Source organism: Anopheles stephensi, unplaced genomic scaffold (genome assembly GCF_013141755.1).
Source record: "Anopheles stephensi strain Indian unplaced genomic scaffold, UCI_ANSTEP_V1.0 ucontig144, whole genome shotgun sequence".
NCBI lineage: Eukaryota > Metazoa > Arthropoda > Insecta > Diptera > Culicidae > Anopheles > Anopheles stephensi.
Window position 1 is genome coordinate 4913 of NW_023405063.1, and position 7588 is coordinate 12500.

Below are 7588 nucleotides of genomic sequence, written 5' to 3' on the forward strand. Positions count from 1 at the left end.
CCTCCATTCTGTGCCAGAGGGAATGACCGTCCGTCGTTAAAATCCCTTTGACAAGTTCTCGCAAAAACCGTGAAGAACGGGTTTTTCCGCTCTGGGGGGGTGGTGGTGGTGGGTAGGCAGGTACGGTGCTGTGCTTAGTGATGTCTTCTCACGCCGCGTCGATGGAGGGGTCGGATGCTGGGGTGCAGCCGGAAAATTTGGAAGACCCAAAAGACGCTTTTCCGGCGTAAACTCCCCCAAATGAAGTCCGATCGCCACCGGTCCCACGACGTTTTTGTGCGCGTTGTTGCTGCGCACAACCTTGCCGAAGAAAACTGACGCTCTAACTCTCCTGCTTCCCCGGGAAACAGGGATAACTGGCTTGTGGTCGCCAAGCGTTCATAGCGACGTGACTTTTTGATCCTTCGATGTCGGCTCTTCCTATCATTGTGAGCAAAATTCCCCAAGCGTAGGATTGTTCACCCTTTCAAGGGAACGTGAGCTGGGTTTAGACCGTCGTGAGACAGGTTAGTTTTACCCTACTGGTGTGTGCTAATACGTGCTATCGTAACGGAACTCCTGTGCAGTACGAGAGGAACCACAGGTACGGACCACTGGCTCAATACTAGTTCGACCGACTTTGGTATGACGCTACGTCCGCTGGATTATGCCTGAACGCCTCTAAGGTCGTAACCAATCCGAGCTGATAGCGCTTCAAAACCTAATGGGCAATCGGAAGCTAGCGGGCCTAACAACCCTCCGAGATCCGCTGGAACTGCCTCTGCACCTGGCGCCTCATCCCCGCTTCATAGGACTGGGCGCATCGCGCGGGGTCGCACTGCACGTTGTTCAGTACCTGACCATAGGGAACGCCGGTGGCCGCCGACCTCGCCGACCGTGGACTTGACTAGTTTCGATGCCCACCGACCCGCCCGCAAACGACGGGACTTCAGGCTAGGAGTTTCAAGTGTAGAGAATGCGTTCGCATCGATCCTCTCAGGCGACCTACGCCTGGTGGTGTTATGGTGGACGCAAGGCACGTCCTGGCCCGGCAGCGAAGGGCAGGGTGTTGAGCGTGGTGAAGTCGAGGAGTAGAAGTGATAGGCAAGATACATTGTCGGGAGGTGGAACCCGAAAATGTACAAGTCCGGGAATACGGGGTGCATCGTATGTAACGTTCGATGTACATATAAAGCCTGGTAGGTGTTGGGATTATGTCTGCAACACGGGCATTATCGAAAGATGGTTAAGTGGAGTCACCCAATGGGTGCCGTGCGTTATCAGGTACGTAATGCACAGTAGAGATACATTGTCGGGAGGTGGAACCCGAAAAATGTACAAGTCCGGGAATACGGGGTGCATCGTATGTAACGTTCGATGTACATATAAAGCCTGGTAGGTGTTGGGATTATATCTGCAACACGGGCATTATCGAAAGATGGTTAAGTGGAGTCACCCAATGGGTGCCGTGCGTTATAAGGTACGTAATGCACAGAAGAGATACATTGTCGGGAGGTGGAACCCGAAAAATGTACAAGTCCGGGAATACGGGGTGCATCGTATGTAACGTTCGATGTACATATAAAGCCTGGTAGGTGTTGGGATTATATCTGCAACACGGGCATTATCGAAAGATGGTTAAGTGGAGTCACCCAATGGGTGCCGTGCGTTATCAGGTACGTAATGCACAGTAGAGATACATTGTCAGGAGGTGGAACCCGAAAATGTACAAGTCCGGGAATACGGGGTGCATCGTATGTAACGTTCGATGTACATATAAAGCCTGGTAGGTGTTGGGATTATGTCTGCAACACGGGCATTATCGAAAGATGGTTAAGTGGAGTCACCCAATGGGTGCCGTGCGTTATAAGGTACGTAATGCACAGTACAGATACATTGTCGGGAGGTGGAACCCGAAAAATGTACAAGTCCGGGAATACGGGGTGCATCGTATGTAACGTTCGATGTACATATAAAGCCTGGTAGGTGTTGGGATTATGTCTGCAACACGGGCATTATCGAAAGATGGTTAAGTGGAGTCACCCAATGGGTGCCGTGCGTTATAAGGTACGTAATGCACAGTACAGATACATTGTCGGGAGGTGGAACCCGAAAAATGTACAAGTCCGGGAATACGGGGTGCATCGTATGTAACGTTCGATGTACATATAAAGCCTGGTAGGTGTTGGGATTATATCTGCAACACGGGCATTATCGAAAGATGGTTAAGTGGAGTCACCCAATGGGTGCCGTGCGTTATAAGGTACGTAATGCACAGTAGAGATACATTGTCGGGAGGTGGAACCCGAAAAATGTACAAGTCCGGGAATACGGGGTGCATCGTATGTAACGTTCGATGTACATATAAAGCCTGGTAGGTGTTGGGATTATATCTGCAACACGGGCATTATCGAAAGATGGTTAAGTGGAGTCACCCGATGGGTGCCGTGCGTTATAAGGTACGTAATGCACAGTAGAGATACATTGTCGGGAGGTGGAACCCGAAAAATGTACAAGTCCGGGAATACGGGGTGCATCGTATGTAACGTTCGATGTACATATAAAGCCTGGTAGGTGTTGGGATTATATCTGCAACACGGGCATTATCGAAAGATGGTTAAGTGGAGTCACCCAATGGGTGCCGTGCGTTATAAGGTACGTAATGCACAGTACAGATACATTGTCGGGAGGTGGAACCCGAAAAATGTACAAGTCCGGGAATACGGAAAAGTTCCCCATGAAAGGCTGGGGATACAATTATTGATACAAATAATGTGCCTAAGGGTACATTTATTTTTCTAAGTCCCAGAAATCCGTCACTGAACATCACGACTTACAAACACATCTTCCCCCGGTCCTCCCATATACGGCACGGGGACAAGTATGAAGAATGAAAATCATGTGTGTATGGAACATATAATGTGCCTGAGAGCACATTTTTTTTCTAAGTCCCAGAAATCCGTCACTGAACATCACGACTTACGAAGACATGTTCCCCCGGTCCTCCCATATACGGCACGGGGACAAGTATGAAGAATGAAAACTATGTGTGTATGAAACATATAATGTGCCTGAGAGCACATTTTTTTTCTAAGTCCCAGAAATCCGTCACTGAACATCACGACTTACGAAGACATGTTCCCCCGGTCCTCCCATATACGGCACGGGGACAAGTATGAAGAATGAAAACTATGTGTGTATGAAACATATAATGTGCCTGAGAGCACATTTTTTTTCTAAGTCCCAGAAATCCGTCACTGAACATCACGACTTACGAAGACATGTTCCCCCGGTCCTCCCATATACGGCACGGGGACAAGTATGAAGAATGAAAATAATGTGTGTATGGAACATATAATGTGCCTGAGAGCACATTTTTTTTCTAAGTCCCAGAAATCCGTCACTGAACATCACGACTTACGAAGACATGTTCCCCCGGTCCTCCCATATACGGCACCGGGACAAGTATGAAGAATGAAAACTATGTGTGTATGAAACATATAATGTGCCTGAGAGCACATTTTTTTTCTAAGTCCCAGAAATCCGTCACTGAACATCACGACTTACAAACACATCTTCCCCCGGTCCTCCCATATACGGCACCGGGACAAGTATGAAGTATGAAAATATTTGGTCACAGCGTGAAATCCCTCTAATGATCATGAAAATAGCATCGGATCACTTATCTGACCATAAAAAGTGAACCAAAACCCTATTTGAACAAACTTTTTGGTCCTATGAAAAATTCACTTTTCATATATGTCATGGTCGAAAATTTTCTAAGTCCCAAAAAATCACTTATTCTCGAATATCTCGAAAACTACTTATCGGACAGGGGTCAACCAAGGTGTTTTAGAAAGGTCTTTACAAGCTCTATTTAATGAGCCATAGCGACTTTCAAGTGATTTTTTGACACTTTTTCGCATATCGGCATCCTTGGTTCCCATACTGGCCATAGGCCATAGGGCACCGAACGGCCAACTTTTGGTCCGGGGGTGAAATTTTTTTTCCACGAGATTTTGATGAAAATGGCTTCGGAACGCGTTTCTAATAATGAAAAGTGAAACCAAACAGTATTTGCGAAGAAAAAAATGTCCTATGAAAAAATCACTTTTCATATATGTCATGGTCGAAAATTTTCTAAGTCCCAAAAAATCACTTATTCTCGAATATCTCGAAAACTACGTATCGGACAGGGGTCAACCAAGGTGTTTTAGAAAGGTCTTTACAAGCTCTATTTAATGAGCCATAGCGACTTTCAAGTGATTTTTTGACACTTTTTCGCATATCGGCATCCTTGGTTCCCATACTGGCCATAGGCCATAGGGCACCGAACGGCCAACTTTTGGTCCGGGGGTGAAATTTTTTTTTCACGAGATTTTGATGAAAATGGCTTCGGAACGCGTTTCTAATAATGAAAAGTGAAACCAAACAGTATTTGCGAAGAAAAAATTGTCCTATGAAAAAATCACTTTTCATATATGTCATGGTCGAAAATTTTCTAAGTCCCAAAAAATCACTTATTCTCGAATATCTCGAAAACTACGTATCGGACAGGGGTCAACCAAGGTGTTTTAGAAAGGTCTTTACAAGCTCTATTTAATGAGCCATAGCGACTTTCAAGTGATTTTTTGACACTTTTTCGCATATCGGCATCCTTGGTTCCCATACTGGCCATAGGCCATAGGGCACCGAACGGCCAACTTTTGGTCCGGGGGTGAAATTTTTTTTTCACGAGATTTTGATGAAAATGGCTTCGGAACGCGTTTCTAATAATGAAAAGTGAAACCAAACAGTATTTGCGAAGAAAAAATTGTCCTATGAAAAAATCACTTTTTCTTAGGGTACGGGTCAAAAATTTTCTAAGTCCCAAAAAATCACTTATTCTCGAATATCTCGAAAACTACGTATCGGACAGGGGTCAACCAAGGTGTTTTAGAAAGGTCTTTACAAGCTCTATTTAATGAGCCATAGCGACTTTCAAGTGATTTTTTGACACTTTTTCGCATATCGGCATCCTTGGTTCCCATACTGGCCATAGGCCATAGGGCACCGAACGGCCAACTTTTGGTCCGGGGGTGAAATTTTTTTTTCACGAGATTTTGATGAAAATGGCTTCGGAACGCGTTTCTAATAATGAAAAGTGAAACCAAACAGTATTTGCGAAGAAAAAATTGTCCTATGAAAAAATCACTTTTTCTTAGGGTACGGGTCAAAAATTTTCTAAGTCCCAAAAAATCACTTATTCTCGAATATCTCGAAAACTACGTATCGGACAGGGGTCAACCAAGGTGTTTTAGAAAGGTCTTTACAAGCTCTATTTAATGAGCCATAGCGACTTTCAAGTGATTTTTTGACACTTTTTCGCATATCGGCATCCTTGGTTCCCATACTGGCCATAGGCCATAGGGCACCGAACGGCCAACTTTTGGTCCGGGGGTGAAATTTTTTTTTCACGAGATTTTGATGAAAATGGCTTCGGAACGCGTTTCTAATAATGAAAAGTGAAACCAAACAGTATTTGCGAAGAAAAAATTGTCCTATGAAAAAATCACTTTTTCTTAGGGTACGGGTCAAAAATTTTCTAAGTCCCAAAAAATCACATTTTCTCGAATATCTCGAAAACTACTTATCGGACAGGGGTCAACCAAGGTGTTTTAGAAAGGTCTCAACAAGCTCTAAATAATGGGCCATAGCGACTTTTTAGTGATTTTTTGACAAATTTTGTCATATCGGCATCCCGAGTTCCCATACTGGCCATAGGCCATGGGGCCCCGAACGAAAAAATTTTGGTCCGAGGGTCAAAATTTTTTTTCTCATAATTTTGTTCAAAACGCCGTCGGAACGCGCCTTAGATCATGAAAAGTGAAAAGAAACAGTATTTTGCAAAAGTTGGGGTGGCCTATGACTTACATGGCCACGTCCTAGGTCCGAGTTCCCGAGGTCGTGTTCTTCAGTGGCGGAAAAAAATGGCCACTTGTGGGAGATGCAAAATGTTCATTTTGTATTATAGGGGACACACTATCGAAGCGAAAATTTCAGAAATGGCCTAAAACGTGAAGAAATGATGGGGTATGTACGAAAAGAAGGTTTTTATGGTCAAACGGTGAAAATTTTTTTTTTATGAAAAATTTTGGTCTCCCACCGTTCATGAATTTCTAGGACCAAAAATCGAAAAATTTGAAAACTTCACGATCGAAAGGGAAACGCATATGTGGTGTTCCTAGGTGTGTACGGTGTACGAAAAACGGGTTCACGATGAGATATCAGGCAAATAAGTGGACCTAAAGTGAGTTATACGGGTAAGACGAGGTGTCCAAAGATCGAAATAGGGGTACCAACTGAGAACGAAATGAAGGTCCCCGAAGTCGCCATACAAGTTATAGGAGGTGTCCAAAGTACGAAAAGAGTTCCATATTCGGCTGTTCCTACTATATGGTTCCCTGATTGCTGCTCCAAGGAGTAGTGAGGAAGTGTCCAAAGGTCTGTTGGGGGTATCGAGGTGATACCCTCGACGGACAATATGCACGAAAAGTGGTTCGATGATCTATCCTGTAGGTCGTACGGCAGCCATACCCGGCTGGAAGTACCGCGGTAATTCCGCAATAAAACGTTCGCCAGACGAACAAACAAATTGAATTAGCTCATCGTAGTGTACGGAAACGAAACGAAAATGTAAGGTGATTAGGGATCCGGGAGCAATCTCGCGATCCCATGGTTCGGTGTAAGAAATGATACGAAGTGTTCATAAGTCTCCTCTGGAGGCAGAACCATCGTAGCAAAGTTCGGGAACCCAAGGGTCACAAAAACTCGTAGGACGATATCCACGAATAATCGGGGACTTGTGGGGACTACCGTGCCCTGACAAGTCAACTACACCTTAACTGGTGATGGTCGTCCTACGGGGACCTGCGGGGAACAAAAGGGTCACTAAAACTCGTAGGACAATATCTCCGAATAATCGGGGACTTGTGGGGACCACCGTGCCCTGACAAGTCAACTACACCTTAACTGGTGATGGTTGTCCTACGGGGACCTGCCGGGAACCCAAGGGTCACAAAAACTCGTAGGACGATATCCACGAATAATCGGGGACTTGTGGGGACTACCGTGCCCTGACAAGTCAACTACACCTTAACTGGTGATGGTCGTCCTACGGGGACCTGCGGGGAGCAAAAGGAGTCAGAAACAATCGTAGGACGATATCCACGAATAATCGGGGACTTGTGGGGACTACCGTGCCCTGACAAGTCAACTACACCTTAACTGGTGATGGTCGTCCTACGGGGACCTTCAGGGAGCCGCAGTAAGTCGCAGGTCGTATGCGAGCCTTGATTGGTCCTGTTGGGGGCGTGCGGGGTGTAATGCCTCGGTACGTCAAATGTTGGTGTACGATGTACATCGATAATCTGACATCCTCCTGAACAACCTTTGCTCGTGTGGTTATTGGCGCTGTGGAGTCGGTGTACTGCCGCAGGTCAATGAGAGTGGTCACAACAAAGATTGTGTCACCTGATGAACGTAGAAAGAGAGTCTGCGGGGACTGGTGCCCTGGTAGACAAAAAATATCGAACAAGCAATTGACGAAGACGAATTCTGGTTGATCCTA